The sequence below is a fragment of the Elaeis guineensis genome, chromosome 1, assembly GCF_000442705.2.
Source record: "Elaeis guineensis isolate ETL-2024a chromosome 1, EG11, whole genome shotgun sequence".
In the NCBI taxonomy this organism is placed as follows: Eukaryota; Viridiplantae; Streptophyta; class Magnoliopsida; order Arecales; family Arecaceae; genus Elaeis; species Elaeis guineensis.
In genome coordinates, this window is record NC_025993.2 from 76,612,032 (window position 1) to 76,632,532 (window position 20,501).

Sequence of the window (20,501 nt, forward strand, 5' to 3'; positions counted from 1 at the left end):
TCAGATTCTGCCTCCACATCCGTGATGGCCCGCTGCTCGTATGCCAGTTGAATCTTCAGTTGTTGCAGCTCGACTGTCTTTTCCCCGAGGGCGACTGAAATCCCTTCAACGGTTCCTCTTAGGGACTGGAGCTCATCAGAATCCCGGGCGGAAGTAAGCTGAGCCCTGCTAGCCAGCTGCCTCTGGAGATGGGCGACTTCGTCGGTCGCCGCCCTGAGTCTCCCTTTATATTCCTCCACTTGCCTGCGCCAGCTAGCCCGATGCACGTTGTGGCTCACCTCGGCATCCTGAAGCTGCTGCTGGAGGTCGGAGACCTTCTTCGACCATGCCTAGTCACCGTCGACCCAGGCCAAGAGCCGAGACGAACCTCCTTCCAGCTGGCCGATCTTCCCCTTCGTGGCTGACAGTTCCACCTTGAGGGCGCTAATCCTGGTGGCCTGAGCCCAAATTCGGTCGCTGGCGCTCTTCTTGCATTCATCAAGCTCCTTCGCGAAAGCCGCTTTCCTCCGGCTATACTCCATGATCCCCTTCACGTGGAGGTTCCGAAAGTGGGTGGCCTCCACGGTGGCTTCAGAATGACCTTCTCTCAATCTGCGAAGCTTGCCTTCCATCTTCTTCGACTTCTTTGTCAAGTGAAGAACTTCCTTCTTCAGCCGCTGGATCGTCGACTTCAGCGGGATCCCCAAGGGCAGGGGAAGTGCTTCTGCAGGACACTGCCATCAGAAGGCAAAAGTGTCAAAGCACGATTCATCGCAGGAAGAAAAGCAGGGAAAAGAAGGGGAGGGAGGAGAAGCCATCCGCGACAAGAAATTTCAACTTTATTGATTGAATGATTTTTTGAAGACAAAAAAAAAAGAAAAAGAAAAGTTGCGATGAAATAAAAATACAAGGCCGAAGGTCTCAGACCTCGGGGGCGGGGGTTGGAGAATTCGGCGTCCCCGGCGAGGGGACTGCAATTGCGGTGGCGGCTGGCGAGGGACCGGCCTCATCTTCGAACTCCTCGCCTAGGAAGCTGAGGTCGAGCTCCGAAAATTTTCTGGCCACCTTCTCTTGGCAGAGCTCAGACCCCTTGATGAATGCCTCCTGACCGAATTGGACGTTCCGGTCCCTCATCTCCACGGAGGCCTTGAACTCCTCCACTGCAAGAGCCCTGGCCTCCGAGACCAGGACTGGAGTCTGCTCAATCAAATTGATGACCTCGGCCTCCACCTTTCTCGCCGATTCCTCCAAGGTCTGCCTCTCCTCCTCCCGAGCTTGTTTCTCTCTTTCCAGAGCCTCTTAGAGGGCGGCTACTTCGACCGTCGTTGCTTGGAGGCGAGCAACCTCAGCCCGATAGCGCTCCTCTACCTGAGGATGTCCCTCCTCGCACGGCTCACCACCTCGATATTGGCGAGGAGCTGGTGCCCAATCTGCAAGGGCGACTGGGGGATCAGAACAAAGGCCGAATAGCCAGATGAATAAAGATTTGCTTACCTCAAGGAAGGACCCCAAAGAGTCCCAGGCCCGTTGCTCAGGATCGGCGCGGTCGATCCTCTCGACGACGTCGGGAAAAATACAGCCGTCGATCAACCGCCTGATCAAATCCCTATCATTGAAGAGATTCTCCGGTCCCTCCTCAGAGCATAGGGACTCGTCGGTGGCAGTTCGGTGGCTACTCACCCTGCGGGCCACCGATTTCTTCCTCTTCCCCCTCTCGGCCACGGGCGCCTCTGTGGAGCAGACCCCCGAAGTAGGGGCCCCAGTCGACGGACTCCTCGAGGAGGCCCGGGGAGCCGTTGCCTCGGCATCCGAGGGAATGTGAATTGCTGGGGCTGCCTGGGCAGGTGCGGCCAAGCTCGACTCCTCCACCCTGGCCCTCTTCGCCGATCCGGAGGTCACGACGCCCTTTCTCTTGTGGGCCCTGAGGCCCCTGGCAAGCATCCGCGCTGCTTCGGCGTCCATTCCTTAAAAAAAAAAAAAAAAGAGAAGAAAGAAGGGGGAGAAAAAGAAGAAAAAGAAGCAAACCAATCAATCAAGAGTCAAAGTTCGAAAAAAAAAAAAGTAAAGAAAAAAAGAAATAGAGGGGAAAAAGAGAGAGAAGGAAGAAGAGGTAAAAAGGGAAAGAAAAAGAAGAAAGGCATGAAAAGAGAAGATAAAGGAAAAGATGAATACTCGCAGGATCCTGGGGGCTCAAGCCGATGTTGAAAAGAAATTGCTCCCTCAGAAGATTGGGAAGGGAAGGAGCGGAATAGGCAAGAAGCTTCCGGGCAGCCTGGAGGTCATCCTCCCCCAGACTAGGGGCCCGATGAACAGAATCCCTCAGAGAGCCCTAGGGGGCAGGCCCAGCCTCAGGGTCGGGCAGTGGACGAAGAGATATTTCTCCTTCCAATTGTGGATTGAAGAAGGGGCACCTTTCAGCAACCCCTTCTTGCCGAACTGGAGGGAGAAGTACCACCAGTCCTTCGTTGAAGGATGGCGCTTGAAAGTATAGAAGTGCCTAAACAGGGAGAGGGACGGTTGGACCTCGACTACGTGGCAAAGAGAGAGAAATCCTATCAAAAACCTAAAAGAATTCAGGGCCACAGAAGCCAAGGAGATGTCTAAGAAGCGGAAGAGGGCAACAACAAAGGAAGGAAGCGGAAGCCGGAGTCCGGCACGGAATGCTTCCTGATACAGACAAAAACGACCGGGTGGAGGAGTGCTAGCCCGATCAGAAGGGCTAGGCAACTCCAGGTCGTACTCCGGAGGAACCCCATACTGAACCCTTATCAGAAGGAGTTCCTCCGGAGTCAGAGAATATGGAATGGCGCCCGACGTAAAAATCGGGCGGAGCCCGATCCCAGACGCAGGTTCGTCTACAGAGCAAGGGACCTGGGGGTTCGAGGCGGAAGAACTCCCAGAACTGCAAGGAGCGGAAGAGCCGGACGACATTTCGAGTGACTTCGAATGAGGGCTCTAAAGATCCCGGTGAAGACGGACAGGATGAGGGGCGAGGGGTCACAGGAAACTGACTAGGGGGGACACCAGAAAATAATGGCCAAAAAAGAGGTCCCTAAGCGGGGGGAAGAAAGATGAAGGTGCTGGAACTAACCTAGATCGCTCTGAGGGACCAGAGGGACGAAGACAGGGATGATTTGGAAGGCGCCTATGGCTCGAGAAGATATCAACTGAATCAGGGCTCTCGAAGGGAAGACAGACACTGTTAAAATTCTGAAGCAGGGTAAGGGCCCCAAAAGCGGGAGCGCGGGTTTAAATAGACCCCGGGATCCAGCGCTATGATGATCGCGAATCCCCCTAGGCCAGCCCACGCTCGACACGTGCCCCACTCACCATGGCAGGCGGCTGAAAGCGGCTGACGGTTGGCAGGACTATTATTGCACCGTACCTGGGCCAGTGTACCTGCAGGAATTTCGAAGAGTCCCTTCGTATCGCCCCGATTCGAAAAGACTCCAGCACGCGCATATTTAATGCCAAAATATCTGGAGGCGGTCGTGCACAGGATTCGAGGGGACAACTTTGGCTGCGCCAGTCTCTCTGTACTTCCTTCGTTCGAAATTCAAACTCGAAAGTAGGGGGACTGGTGTTGGGTATAAAATACCCTCAGCCAAAGTTCTCAGCAAGAAGCCAGCTTCGTCCGGACTCCTACGGGAGCCAGACTCCGCGCCTGACTTTGATTACAGAACAACTCCGCCCGAACTCCTACGGGAGCCGGGCTCCATCGCCGACATCGACTACAGAACAACTCCGCCCGAACTCCTACGGGAGTCGGGCTCCGTCGCCGACATCGACTACAGAACAACTCCGCCCGGACTCCTACGGGAGCCAGGCTCCGTCGCCGACATCGACTACAAGACAACTCTGCTCAGACTCTTACGGGAGCCGGGCTCCGTCGCCGACATCGACTACAGAACAACTCCGCCCGGACTCCAACGGGAGCCGGACTCCGTCGCTGACATCGACTACAGGACAACTCCACCCGGACTGCTACAGGAGCCTGGCTCCGTCGCCGACATCGACTACAGAACAACTCCGCCCGGACTCCTACGGGAGCCGGGCTCCGTCGCCGACATCGACTACAGGACAACTCCCCCCGGACTCCTATGGGAGCCGGACTCTGTCGCCAACTTCAACTGCCGGTAAGCTTCATCCGGACTCCTACGGGAGCCGGACTCCGCACCTGACTTTGATTACAGAACAACTCCGCCCGGACTCTTACGGGAGCCGGGCTCCGTCGCCGACATCGACTACAGAACAACTCCGCCCAGACTCCTACGGGAGCCGGGCTCCGTCGCCGACATCGACTACAGAACAACTCCGCCCGGACGGCTACGGGAGCCGGGCTCCGTCGCCGACATCGACTACAGAATAACTCCGCCCGGACTCCTACGGGAGCCGGGCTCCATCGCTGACATCGACTACAGGACAACTCCGCCCGGACTCCTACAGGAGCCGGGCTCCGTCGCCGACATCGACTACAGGACAACTCCGCCCGGACTCCTACGGGAGCCGGGCTCCGTCGCCGACATCGACTACAGAACAACTCTGCCCGGACTCCTACGAAAGCCGGGCTCCGTCACCGACATCAACTACAGGACAACTACCCCCGGACTCCTACGAGAGCCAGACTCCGTCGCCAACTTCAACTGCCGGTAAGCTTCGTCCGAATTCCTACGGGAGCCGGACTCCGCACCTGACTTTGATTACAGAACAACTCCGCCCGGACTCCTACGGGAGCCGGGATCCGTCGCCGACATCGACTACAGAACAACTCCGCCCTGACTCCTACGGGAGCCAGGCTCCGTCGCCGACATCGACTACAGGACAACTCCGCCCGGACTCCTACGGGAGCCGGGCTCCGTCGCCGACATCGACTACAGGACAACTCCGCCCGAACTCCTATGGGAGCCAGGCTCCGTCGCCGACATCGACTACAGGACAACTCCGCCCGGACTCCTACGGGAGCCAGGCTCCGTCGCCGACATCGACTACAGAACAACTCCGCCTGGACTCCTACGGGAGCCGGGCTCTGTCACCGACATCGACTACAGGACAACTCCCCCCGGACTCCTACGGGAGCCGGACTCCGTCGCCAATTTCAACTACCGGTAAGCTTCGTCCGGACTTTGACGGGAGCCGGACTCCGCACCTGACTTTAATTACAGACCAACTCCACCCGGATTCCTACGGGAGCCAGACTCCGTCGCCGACATCGACTACAGAATAACTCCGCCCGGACTCCTACGGGAGCCGGGCTCCGTCGCCGACATCGACTACAGAACAACTTCGCCCGGACTCCCACGGGAGCCGGACTCCGTCGCCGACATCGACTACAGAACAACTCAGCCCGGACTCCTACGAGAGTCGGGCTCCATCGCCGACATCGACTACAGGACAACTCCGCCCGGACTCCTACGGGAGCCGGGCTCCGTCGCCGACATCGACTACAGGACAACTCCGCCCGGACTCCTACGGGAGCCGGGCTCCGTCGCCGACATCGACTACAGAACAACTCTGCCCGGACTCCTACGGGAGCTGGGCTCCATCGCCGACATCGACTACAGGACAACTCCCCCCGGACTCCTACGGGAGCTGGACTCCGTCGCCAACTTCAACTGCCGGTGAGCTTCGTCCGGACTCCTACGGGAGCCGGACTCCGCACCTGACTTTGATTACAGAACAACTCCGCCCGGACTCCTACGGGAGCCGGGCTCCGTCGCCGACATCGACTACAGAACAACTCCGTCCGGACTCCTACGGGAGTCGGGCTCCATCGCCGACATCGACTACAGGACAACTCCGCCCGGACTCCTACGGGAGCCGGGCTCCGTCGCTGACATCGACTACAGAACAACTCCGCCCGAACTCCTACGGGAGTCGGGCTCCGTCGTCGACATCGACTACAGGACTACTCCCCCCGGACTCCTACGGGAGCCGGACTCCGTCGCCAACTTCAACTACCGTTAAGCTTAGTCCGGACTCCTACGGGAGCCAAACTTCGCACCTGACTTTAATTGCAGGGGACTCCGCCCGGACTCCCATGGGAACCGGGCTCCGTCATCAGCTCCGACCGCTGCCGAACTCCAATCGACGAATCTGCACTCCCAAGCAGGCCACGATAACGGTCACAGCACTGCTCCACTTCCTATGACGGATCCCGCATAGCTCCACTACTCCCTGGCAGGCCACAATAACGGCCACGATCCTGCTCCACTTCTTGCGATGGATGAAGCGCGATTCTCCCATCCGCTGACAAGTCGCGACAACAGACACCGCTCCACTCCCTGCAGCAGACTCCACGTGGCGTGCTGCAGTGAGGGCCACGGGTCTACTCCACTACTCCTCACAGCAAATTCCTCCTGACGGTGGGCAGCCCACTACGAGACGGTTATGAACGTCACTATCAGTCTGTTGAGCCCACCACCTATATAAGGGTGACCTCAGATACGTTATTCTATAAGCTCTCACTTTTCATCTCAAAACTCTGCTAAATTCTCTGTTCGAGCACTCCATTCTTGTTGAGGTAGAGAACTGACTTGAGCGTTGGAGGGTCTTGCCGGAGCAACCCCACCTCCGGTTTAGACTTCCTTTGCAGGTCCCTGAGGCGATCGCGACTCCCTCGACTCCAGCTTTTCCGGCGCAAGCAGATTTTTGCACCAACAATTTCTATCATAGAGTTTATTATATAAATTTTTTTTAAATTATTATGTGGTCTCTATAATAAATTTTATTACGTAAAGATCCTCTAATAATTATGATAAGATCTCTGTCATACTATTATATTATATAAAAGTCTATAAATTTATATATTGTATGCTTTTTATGTGTAATTTAGTATGTTTATATATAAATAAAGAATTACAGATCTATTATCATATTCTTGATGATGTATTCATGCCATGCTTAACATATAAGGTTTATTGATACTATTTATAAAAATTAAAAAATTTTAGTATGATTGATTCAGCATGATCACCAAAGTGACCACGAATGCATAAATCCAAAAAATTTCTATAATGTCTAATTTTGGATAAATATAATTCATCCAATAAAATTTTAATAGCATCATAATTTTATTTTGCCATATTTGTATATAAAGTTTATTAATACTATTTATAAGGAATTGAAGATTTTTTATTTGATTATTTCGATGCGATCACCAAAGTGATCATGAGCACTTAAAATCAGAAATTTTCTATAAAGTATAATTTTAGATACATCTAATTGATCCAATAATATTTTAATAGTATCATAATTAGGTCTAAGCTATTGAAATGTCAATTCGCTTCTAAAGGAGCATCTTCATATTTGATATTTAGACAAATGAAATGACAGGATTATATGTTGGATCGAGAGTTATTTTCATATCTAAATGTTAGTATTTACTTGTACCTAATGTGCATGTCTTGTTAAGTTCACTAGTAATATGATATATTGCTAAACGAGTATAGCCACTAGCATATTATAGCACTCATCCAAAAGAGAGATAAAATGATGCATTTGGTTACCCACCATAGTTAAATATAAAAAAATTTATTTGCTTTGGATAAAGTTTAATTAATCTCATTATTTGATGATAACATGAGCATGTATTATTTGCAGCATTAATTCTTACAATGATTGATAATAGCATAGAAAATTTTTTTTCTTTATGGATCGAATTTCTTGGAATACAAAGAAAGAATAGTGCTTATATTAGGCTGTGCTCACCTTGATCTAAGGTTCCGAGTGAATAAATCTTCACCACTTATAGATGAATGTATACCATAATTGAAGAGCTTTTTGAGAAATGTGAGCATTCTAATCACCTCAATTTGCTCCATAAGAAGTCTAACATTGTATGTTAAGGGATCTATTCTTTTATGTCATAAGGCACGTATTTTCTTACATATTGTAGAGCAGAAATTAGTAAGTTCTGACAAGGCAAATGTCGGCATATGTGGGAGAGGCGAGAAAATTGTAGTATGGATACCTGATATTAGAGTTTTAATATCAAATACCTTTTTTTTGATCCATTTTATTCTCAGTTCTCTTCCATCAGAGTAGAATATCTTTAAGATTTCCTATAGTATACACAATGATGATAGGATAGTTAATGAATTACTAACCAAATATATGCAAGTGGACAAGAGATTGAGAGAGAAGAAGATAAAGAGATTAAACTTTGCTTCACATCAGGTTAATAGAAAAGTAGGTAAAGCAAAGGATGTACCTAAAGTAAAAGGAAAAAAAGCATTAGCTATAACATTAGATGAAGCTATTAATAAGATTATCAAATGCTTCTTCTACAAAAAGAAGAGACAACTAAAGAAAAACTACATGAAGTATGAATAGTACTTGCAAAAAAAAAATATTTTTTACTTTTGAATGTATTTCAAATCTAATTTAGTAAATATTTCTAATTCTATCTAGTGTATAACTTTAGTGCATCTATTTACATTGCCAATGACTTGTAAGGCTTCCTATTAAGAAGATTTCTAATTGAAAGTGAACAATCCATCATCACTAGAAATCAAGTATATTTACTTATCAAGATAGTTGGATGCTATAAGATAGTCTTAGATTTTGGAGTTGGTTTTTATATTTTTTTGAAAAACTTTCAATGTTTTAGCATCGAAGGTTGAGGCATATCTCTGAAGAAAGGTTCAAAAGGCTAATAAAGAATGGGATCTGAGGATCATTAAACTTTATTGATTTTGTGATCTATATGTTGGCTACATAAAAGCAAAATAGATATACATATCTAAGTGTTAAGAGAAATGAAGAAACTTTGAAAATCATTTATGCTGATGCGTGTGGATCTTTTTCCTCTTATCTAACATGTAAAAAATATTTTATTACATTTATTGATGACTATTCATGATATATGTATCTGTACCTTATGTTTGATAAGACTAAAATTTTTATGGTCTTTAAGAAAATCAAAATGGAGATAGAGACATAATTAGAAAAAATAATTAAAGTAGTCAGATTCAATAGAGATGGTGAATACTATGGTAAACATATAGAGATGGGACAATAGTTAAAACTATTAGTAAAATTTTTAAAGAAATAGGATATTGTATTTTAGTACACAATGTCAAAGCATATTAGATCAAAATAGTATAGCTAAAAGGAGGAATCAAACACTTAAAGAAATGGTTGAGATTATGATAAGTTATTCTACTCTATTTATTTACTTATTGCGTGGGACTATAAAGGTAGCTATACATATCTTAAATAAAGCCTTTACTAAGGCAATTTAGAAAACTTTTATAAGTTATGGACCATTAAGAAACCTAGTTTGGGATATATGCATATATGTGGTTGTCTAGCTAAAGCAAAGGTTTATAAACCATAAAAAAAGATGTTTGCATTAGATGTATGTCCTGGAAAGCCAATATGGCTGACATATTATAATAGTTTTAGGATATATTTTTATATTTAAATATTTTTGATAATCAATAAAGGATATTTTTCTTTCTATTCTTGTCTAATGTATCCAAGAGTCATCCTAAATATTAATGACTTAAAGATACATATTCTCAAATATTGAGAATTAGAAACATATATAATTATTCTTAAATTGCTCTCGATTGATGGATCATCATGGGGACAGTAAATGATCCGGTTAGATCAGCGCACGGACCGCTTCCTTCGGGGCAGATGAGTTTCTAATCTATAGTATAGGGATACTAAGCAAAAGTGTGAGTGGTTGTTAAAGAACATCGATATTGAGTATGATCAAACAAGAAATCATATGGATGTCTAGTCACTTGTCAGTGATCTTCTCAATACTGTAATGGTATGAGTGGTTTCTTGACCTACGGTACCTCGGCTGCTCATAATAAGGTTGCTATAGTTTGACTACACATAAATATAATTTCTAGCCATATGGATCCTTGTAGTGGATGTTGGTTATAGTAGGTTCACTGTAGAAGTAGGGTGTATACTTAGATGGGATTTATCGACTTTAGTAGATAAGGAGTAGTCCTATGGGGTTTAGAGATTGAGTTCTTAAGTCTATGGCCATAGTAAGGTGATAAATGAAAAGAAGTTTTCATGAGTATCATGATTTGGACTTGAGCTAATCGAATCTTTCATATGACGGATGTTGGGGTTTGACGAGATTTCATAACCTCCATCCTGTCGAAACTCACAATAGAGGAACTGAATCATATGGTAACTATATCTAGAGGTTCTATTTATTTTATTCTACTGGATTGTCATCACATGCTGTTAGGCATCACTAGTAGATGGTGAGAGCTCACTAAGATTATTCTAGATCGACGATCCTTGATGGATTAGAATTGAAAGTATTCTGACCCATTAAAAGAAGTTTCGATGATACTATGATGGAGATCATGGTATATCTCACTATCAGACAAAATAGAATCTATGAGATCATACACAAAAAAGGTTTGATCAGATCAAATGGTTGGATCATAATTAAATTATCAATGAGATTGATGATTTGGATCAACTTGTAAAAGTTACAAGTACTTGATCAGCTAATTATTAGCTAGGAGACTCTAATTTGCAAATATTACAAACCAATTTAATGAGATCAAGTTGGGAATCAAGTTCTAATTAATTAAATCTAATTTAATTAGATTAGGCTTGACCTAATTGAGTCTAATTGAGTTTTTTATTTCAAGATTGAATCCTAATTGGATTAGGATTGAATCTGGATCAGGTTGGGCTTGAGTTGGTATCGTATTCAATTCAAATTGGACTAAGATTGAACCCAAATTATAGAGCCCCAATGGATTGGGACTCTCTCCCTTCCTCTATGCCATAAAGGGGGTGCCAATTTAGATTGGCATCCACTCCATGTGTGACAAGAAGGTGAGGAAGAGAGAGGGGGTGCAAATTCAAATTGGCGCCCCCTTGTTGATGAGCTTTATCCCTTGTTGATTAGCTCTATCTTCTCTTTAATTGGGATAGGATTAGGTTTGTTTTAATCTAAACTCTTATCAGATAAGAATCCAAGCTTATCTCAAACCCTATTCTAACCACTTGGCTGCCAATTATAAAAGGACATGGGGTCATAGGGAAAGAGAGAGAGATCATTCTTAATTCTAAGTGCTGTCGCCCCATCTCTTTGCTTCCACCCTAATCCACATGCCCCACCTCCTCCTGATTGGCCACCCTAGAGAAGGAAAGAGAGAGATCAGTGAGAAAGAGAAAGGAGTTCTCCTATTATCTTTCGGATCCTCCGATTTTGCATGAAAGATATTCGCATGTTGATCCACGAGTCTTCTTCTACGATAATAAAAAAAGGAGATCAAATCTAAATTTGAAGGAGTGAGATCTATAAGAAAGCTAGCACCTCAGTGGTCTCAGGCGATTCGATCTACTTCAGCTCTATCTAGATATCCGTAGAGACTGGATGCATGTGCGGCTTCGATAGAATCTACAGGCATCCTTAGATCTAATTTGAAGGAGTCTAGTGCTTCAGGTAGGTGATCCAATCATCGATTTATTTTAGTTTTATTCCTTTTGAAATTAGATGCATGCTCTCATCTTGTTATTCATGATATAAACTAGATCTATAGGTGATTAGATTAGATCTTTGCATGCTAGATTAAAAGTTATTTTAATCTATACTTTTGCTGCCATTTTCGAAAATATTTTGAAATTTTTGCATGCACTTCACTTACTGAAATCCAACAATTTGATCTTAGAATGACCGATGGTTTTTTCATTGATTATCCAGAGAGGTCAACAGGGTGTACTTCAGATGATTTTTAGATTTTTAGATAATAGCATGTTTAGAAGTGAAAAATCTTGAGACATTATCTTTAAGAAAATACTAAGTTTGAAAAGTAGGCTAAAGTGATGATTCTTATAGTTATTCCTTGGAATAACATTCAAGGGGAACCACCATATCATCAAGTTCCACTCCATAAGGTTTTTATTATCGAAAAAGCAACTATTTGACCACCACCATAAGCGGATTAAGGGATGGCTCTCTAGAGATATATTAGAATAGAAAGATCCATTATACCTTTAGATCATATGGTATATCTGACTCATATAAAAAAATATATATGACCCTAAAATGTTTCTATAAGCCATGACAAGTGAGGACTTCTTACAATAGTTGGATTGCATAAAAGAAGAGTTGAGCTCTATAAATAATAACAATATCCGAAAATAAGTTGACCTACCTAAAAGGTGCAACAAATAGGTTACAAATGGATCTATACAATCAAAAGAATCCCAATGAAAAGATTGAATGGTATAAAATCAGACTTATGGCAAAACGAATCGCACAAAAGAAGGGCATTGACTTTAAAAGGACCTATTCTTCTTTTAGGATTGTCATGGCTGACAAATTGGTGGTACACTTTCTTATGTCTTTCCTCCAAGTATGAATCAACATTTAAATACAATAAGCCACAAAAAATAATAAGTATGGCTATACAAAAGTGATAAGTGTGGCAGTACAAAAATGATAAACAACTATAGAATATATATAATAAGAGGAGAAAAATCAGAGAAAAATATTTAAAGATAGTACATGACAAATTTTTTTGATTGTCGAGATCATAATTAACCCTTGATTGCTGAGATCTTAGTTTGATTCTATAAGATCAATATGATTTTGGCTTACTATTGCCCAAGGATGGCTACCCAAGAGGAGGGGTAAATTAGGTATTTAAAAATTACTACAACAAAATAGGATATTAGTGATGCAAAAAATTCATCATCAATATTAGATTTTTATTGATAATAGTTATTAGTGATAAAATTATCATCGCTGATATTTCATCATAAATAATAACATCATTGATAATTTTTTACGATGAAAATTTTTTTTTCATCACCAATAATCGATATTATTGATCAAAAATTTTTATCGTTAAATTTTTTTTTTTGAAAACTACTCATGATGAAAAATTTTTATCATAAAAAAGATAATTTATAATAAATTATTACGTTGCTAATAAAAAAATAATTTAAAAAATAATTTGTGATGAACTACTTTCGTAGCTATTAATTTAATTAAAAATTTTTATAAAATTTAAATTTATAAAAAAAAATATTAGTAACATAAAATTTCATCATAAATATGATAATTGCCGACTGAAATTTTCATCGCTACTAAATAAGCAATTATTTACGATGAAACTACTTTCATCGTTAATAATTTAATATAAAATTTTAATATTTTTAAATTTATTAAAAAATTACTTAGATCAATTATTTTCTTCACTAATTGTATTTTTGATGATCAAAATTTCATTGAGAATAAGTTCATCACTAAAAATTAAACATAATTTTTTTTAAAAAAATTATGAATATATTTTTTTAATTTATATATATAATATTTTTTATTTATAATCTATAAAATTTAAATAAAAAATTTATATAATAAATTTATAAATATATTTTATTATTTTATTATATTAAATTAAAATTATAAGAGATCTGAAATAAAAATAAAAAGTAACATAAACAGACCGTCAAGTGTCGGCATTTGTAGAAAAAAAATGGGCTAGGGAAGGAGAGCACTCGAAAGAGCTCAGACCGGCCTACTGTTGCCTCATCAACTGTATCATCCACTCTATCTGATCACAGGATCTCGTACCAAGTACCTGATCACAAATCTCATCATTTGTGGGTGCGGTTGAGCTTTCAGGGGTAGGCCAGGATCTGATGTCTATCATGCGATCCTAAAAATTAAAGTTATAGCTATTTTAATTTCATACTAAAAATAAAACTATGAATGAAAAAAATAATTTAAAAAATTATAAAAAGCTCCTGGCTCTCCGTCATCCACTCCCCTGACCGTTGCTAGTGGGTCCACTGGTAGATATCGATCCTATCAAGAAGCTCACCACTCTCTACATCTCTCTATAATTTAGAATAATTAATTAAAAAAATTAAATAGTTAGAGAGTTAAAATATGTTAATTAGAAATTACTTACCATCTGCTCCATATGACGAGCGAACGACCTCGAACCCCCATAATGTGACACGGTCTCTCGCTCGATTCATGGTGTTCTGGGCACATCATCTCTGTACCGTTAGCAGTCAAATTAGTAGGTAATAAACTAAATTTAAGAATAAATGATTCAATCATTAAACCCTAAAAAAAAAAGTTTGGATGTGCAACCTAATATGTCGGATCCTCATAATGCCTGTTGGAAAATATGTCCCAAAGCCAATCGTTAGACGATTGTGCTCATCTTGTAAACTGCATATCAATTTTTATTAATAAAAGTTACCTGGCATTTTCATTACAAATTGACTATCTTTGAACTCCTGTATTGTAACAAAGTCCTTAGGACTATATATATTAATCGACAAAGAAAGATTTGTCGTTAAGTCTTTAAAATTATTTGCAACCAAATGATATGCTATTACTAGGACGATAGCGATATTAAGTGTAGATCATTGTGTGCCATATGAGTTGATTATCCTTTTAACCAAGGAGTGTGGAGATACTATTATGGCATGCAGATAGAATGTACGAGTACATTCACATCGAATGTGACTATGTACCAAGTACTTTACTATCAAGAGTAGCTTGTGAAGTGTATGGGTATAAGTGTCCCTCCGACCTGAGACCACCATGGTGACTTGTAAGCAACTCACTGTACTTTAATACCAGACTATCTGAGTTTCTAACTTAGTGATGGAAGGATACAAACTACAGTCAAGTACTTATCAAGTAGGTGTGTGAGTCAAGATGGAATTGATCCCTTTGAATTGGTAAGAGATATGCATCAGTATATTTCAATTTAGCAAAATCTTGATCAGGATAATTCATGAGATAAATTTGAAAGGTTGAAATATAATGTAGTCAACTTAATTAGGGTTGATAGTTAAATCCTATGTCACCTTGAGCATTTGGATCAAAGGGATGAATTATACGGTAACCATACGCCAGTAGGTTCTAGAATGTTGCTTTGCAACACTTCGACCCATCCGATCGTCGGATCATCATTGCTAGATGGTTATATTGATTCATATAGAAAGTTATTTTTATGCTACTGACTTAGGTTCGAACCTATGGGGTCACATGCATTAGAAGATTTGATCAGATATGATGGCTGAAGAGTCCAATTAGATTGTGACTCTGGTGAAGAGTCTTACTTGGACTAGGACTCTATGGGAGAGTCCCGCTAGGACTGAGACTCTACCATTTATAAAGAATTAATTAATAATTAGATTACTAATTAACTCAATTTGATTGAGTAAAGAGCTTTGAAATAAGTCTAATTGAATTAGATTCAGTTCGACTCAGATTGGGATTGATATGATCAAACCCGATTACAAAAAAAATTTGATCCTGATTCGATCAGGGTTTGGACTTGATTAATTCTTAATTGGATTAGAAATTTGATGAGATACCTAGATTTCTAATTGAATTAGATTCATTTCTATAAGTGGTTTCAATCCAAATTTAATTTGGATTAAAATTGAATTAGAAATGAAGAGTCCAAGTCAGACTAGGACTCTATCTTTATCTTTTGCACCATATGTGGATCCATGCCAATTTCTCCATGTCTAATTGGATTTGGATTATGATTTTTGGTGTCATGAGAGAGAATCCAATAAGAGTGGTCAGCTATAGCTGATGAGTCATAATATTATCTCTTTCCTAGTTCGAATGCGATCCGAATTAGAGATAAGATGCAGACTAGGAAAGAAATTTATTGTATATGGTATATTGTTAGAGCTATATTATTTTTTTTATTTTTCTTGAGGAATTCTTTGGTGTGTGAGACTTCATATTTCTTCTTCATATCTTAATAATTTTTTTGTATTTTTGGGGATACCAAAAAGAGGTTTTGGCATTGATTCATGGTATCCTTCCTTGGAAAGTCCTAATTCTTAGTCTATAAAAAGGAGACCCCTCTCTTGGACATCCTATAATCAATTTTCTTGTAGATTTTTATTTTCAAAGCCTCTTCTCCTCCTTCTCTCTTCCTTCTCTAGATCTCCTATCACTTTAGAGTATCCAAGTTACTTATAGAAGAAGAAAGAGGTCAGTTGTCAAAGTTGTTCATAGACTCGCATCTCTGAGCCCCTGAATTGCACCAGTCTTTGCATGAATTTTTCTATAGAGGCCAGATGACTTTATGTGGCTGTGAGTGATCTAAAGAATATGCTCTCTAACCATTGGATCAGAAAAAATTAATATCAAAATTTGTTTGGTAACGATCTCTAACTTATTTTGATTCCTATGGTAGATCTAATAGTTAGATCTAGAATTTCAGCATCGATGAGATCGATGTGATTTTTATTTTTAGATCTAAAGTATATATTTTTTATATCAAAGATTATGATGTGATAGTCTAAGATTAGATCTTATATATATAATTAAAATTAAATTATTTAATCTATTATTTTTACTGCATAAAATTTTTTAATTACATGTACTGCACTACCACAAATTTTTTTCAATTGGTATCAGAGCCAGATTATTTTGATATGAATTAATATGACTTTAGATCTAATTTTTTATTATTAGACCTGATTATTTATAATTTATATTAGATCTAAATTAGTTTATTTTTAGATCTGATTATTATTTATTTAGATTAGATATTTTGAGTAGCAAAGTACTCGAATTGAGTAATCACCAGGCCGTCCGATCATAGGAGCAAGTAGGATTTCATGACCCTTTCCTCCCATTTAATAGTGTACTCTTTATAGTATGTAGGGGTGCCACTGTGAGATCCCATAAAGAAGAAAGTGAAAAGAGAAAACTTACTTTCTTGCAAAATGCTAGATCTTGAAACCCTAGGTGTTGTTGTATGTGATGCAAGTTGCAAATATAGTTAGTTACATTTAATCTTGTTTAGTCAAAATTATTTTGATCTAAAATCATAAAAAATTTAGATTTGATCTATAAGATTTTATCACTTGATATAAAAAGTTTACATTGAAAATTATTTTCAAAATCTTAACCATGTTGATGCAAAACTTAATTGAGAATTAAGTATCAAGCTGATTGGATTTAGAATTATGATTTAGATCTAATGACATTGCATAAAATATGGAGCATGGGTTAGCTCAAATCAGGTCTTTCTCTTTAATTGGGTTAGACCTAAGGTTAGAATCAAAAAATTGATTGACCATGTAGAGAAATTGATTAAGTCTAACCACATATTGAATTAGATTAATCAGGATTTTTCTAGTACAATAGTTATAGATGGTCAAGTCCATGTCTTTGATTAGACCAAATGGACCTTGATTGTGGCTCAATTGTTGAAGCCAAATCATTAGGTTGGTTAAATCAAAATTAGTTAACCAATTGGTGTCTAAGATAAGTTTGGCATTTCGATCGATGGTTTTTAATTGGGAGCGGTTTGTCTGGCCATTTCGACGGTGTCTAAGGCAAGCTTAGCAGACCCTTCCACCGATCTCACTTACCTGACCAATTTGGTGAAATAGATTTTGATTAGATCGTTAAGTGATTCGAGTTAGCCCATGCCATTAAGGTTGATTAGTGTGACTGATCTAGGTGCCAGTTCAATCAGCATGACCTAATCCGATTCAGTAACTTGGTGAAGTCAATGGGAGGATTATGATCAATTGATTGATCTTTTCTTTTCTTCTCTCTTCTCTAAATTGATTAAACCCTCTAAATTATTGAGTTCTTAAAATGAGCTGGTTATGGTGATAACTAGATCATAGCCTCCCATTAAGGTGAGTGATAATGGATCCATTATTTCTAATTAACATTGCAGGTGCCATCCGTCTAATGTTCTCTCTGAATGATGGAATTATCATTTATCATATGATAACTCTGATGAACTATCTGATGATGGTTGGGTTGATCGAGCCATCCTCGGATTTGATCACTCATTAGGTAGAATCATCGAGTAGGTTCATGTTAATGGTTTGACCTAACCGAAACTTTCAGTGGAGGTCCATCACCTACTGAAATAAAATCTGAGGCTAAATTAAATACTAAAAATTATTTGAAAAAATAATTGATTAAAAATCTATCCATAGGTATATATGGGTTGATCGAGCCATCCTCGGGCCTATATGTAGTCTGTATGGATTCTAATACCCGCTAAGGAATTAAGGTAATTCTTTGAATTGGAGGTAGAGGCTATCAATTCATATAAAATAGTAGGAGGACCTTTAGACTAAAGTCTAAGTCTTTAAGATTAATAAATTCATATACTAATTAGGCTTTATTCCTTTTTTGTGTGTGTAGATATGGCCTCAAACTTATCACTCCGATCACTATTGGATAGTGAGAAGCTTATCGGATTGAATTTTGATAATTAATATTGAAAATTAAAGATTGTCCTAGAGCACGAGCAGATCCTTTATGTGATAATGGATCCAACACCTGAGGAGCCTGCTCCTAATGCCCGAGGAGCAGTTCGAGATACTTATTTGAAGTGGCTCAACGATCACACCATGGTTCGTTGCATCATGCGGGCCTCCATGAACGATAAGTTCAGTCGGAAGTTTGAAGAAGCTCAGTCAGAGGAAATACTTCAAGTGTTGAGGGATTCTTTTGATACTCCCGACGATGTTGAGCGGCACAAGACTAGTTGCACCATTTTCAACGATCGAATGAGGGAGGATGCATCTGTTACCAATCATGTATTGTACATGATCGAGTAGATTGAAAAATTGAGCAAACTCGACTTCCCTTTGCATGAAGAGCTGGGGAAAGATGCAATCCTAAACTCTCTTCCCAAGTCCTACCTGCCATTCTTCAGTCATTTCAGAATAACGAAGCTTGTAGTCAACTACCACGGTCTGTTGGGGTTGCTGCAGACTTTTGAGAAAGATCACCAGCTCCACAAGAAGACAGTGAATCTAGTGGGAGGATCTTCTTCGGGTAGTCATCATCCCCTTAAGAAAGAGAAAAAGAAGAAGAATAAGAAGGTGCTTGGTGCTGGGAGTCAGTCCCAGAAACTCAAGTTCAAGGCTGATCAAAGTCAGGCAGAGTACTTCTTTTACAAGAAGTAGGGTCACTGGAAGAGAAATTATCCTCAGTATATCGCTTTTCTTGACCTGATCAGGCCAAAGAAGAAAAAGCAATCAGTTGCTGGATAAGGTACTTATATGATAACACCTTGTAACTTCTCTCTTATAGATACAATGACCTGGGTATTGGATACTAGAAGCCCTATTCATATTTGCAATTCATTGCAGAGTCTTCAAATCACTAGGAGATTTGGAGAAGGCGAGAGATTCATGAATGTTAGAGATGGAAGATCAGTTTCAGTTCTAGCTTTAAGAATCATCAAGCTTGTATTCGAGTCTCAGTATATTGTTCTTAATGAGTGTCATTACTGTCCTAGTTTTCTTCTAAATGTTATTTCTATAGGCCTTTTGGCCAATTCAAATTATGAAATATCAATAAAGAAAAACTTTTGTGATATCATTTTGAATGGTGTTACAATTTTTTGTGGACAATGGTATCTATATTGTATCTAGGTCTAATATAATATACATTTCAAATAAACACCCTAGAATAGATGATGTCACAGATGCCTACCTTTGGCATTGTAGGCTAGGTCATATCAACAAGAACAGGATAAATAGGTTGGCTGAAGAAGAAATTCTTGATAAACATGATTATGAATCGTTACCTACTTATGAGTCTTGTTTGCTTGGAAAGATGACCAAGTCACCTTTTACTAGAAAAGGTGAACGAGCCAGTGATATGCTGGGTCTGATACATACCGATGTATGTGGACCCATGAGCACATAGGCCAGAAGAGGGTATAGCTACTTAATGTTAGATGTGTGCCCTAGATGCCAGATTGGCTGATACATTTCTGTACAAATGTAAGGGCAAATTTATAATTTTGACTATAAATGAATAAAAGAGTTATTCTACTATCACATTGTGTACATTATGTCTGTGATACATCTTTTGAGTTAGTAGGAATGTTAATTCATATTTTCAAGAGTTGAAAATTTAAGGCATAAATTTACATAACTAACTCATAAATAGCTCCTGACCATAGGATCATCACGAGGATGGTGATCGATCCGGAAGGTTGGTGTACGATCACTTTCTTAAGGTAGATGTGTCTTGAGTCTATAGTGTGGAGACACTAGAGTGAGAGTACAGGTATTTATTGAGAATGAGAGTACAAAGCATGACCACCTCGAGCAGTCATAAGAAAATCTACCTTCTCGTCGATGACTAGCTCGATGCTGCAGCTGTGTGTCTAGTTCTTTGACCTGAGGTACATCGATAGTTTACCTTGAGTGTGTTATAGTTTGACTACACCATAACTCAGTCTCCTAGCCATTCGAAACCCTGAGGTGTATGTTGGCTATAGCATATTCATTGTAGGAACCAGATTACACCAAGATGGGATCTATCAACTTCGGTAGATAAGAGAAGTAGTCCTATGATGATCGAAAGATCGAGTCCTTAAGCCCATAGCCATGATAGAGTAAAATAATGAAAAAGAGTTTTTCATTGGGGTTTCACATTGGACTTGGATCGATCGATTGATTCATATGACTGATGTTGGGTTTGACGAGTTCACCTTAACCCTAATTCGGTCAGGACTCATGATAGAAGAACTCAATAA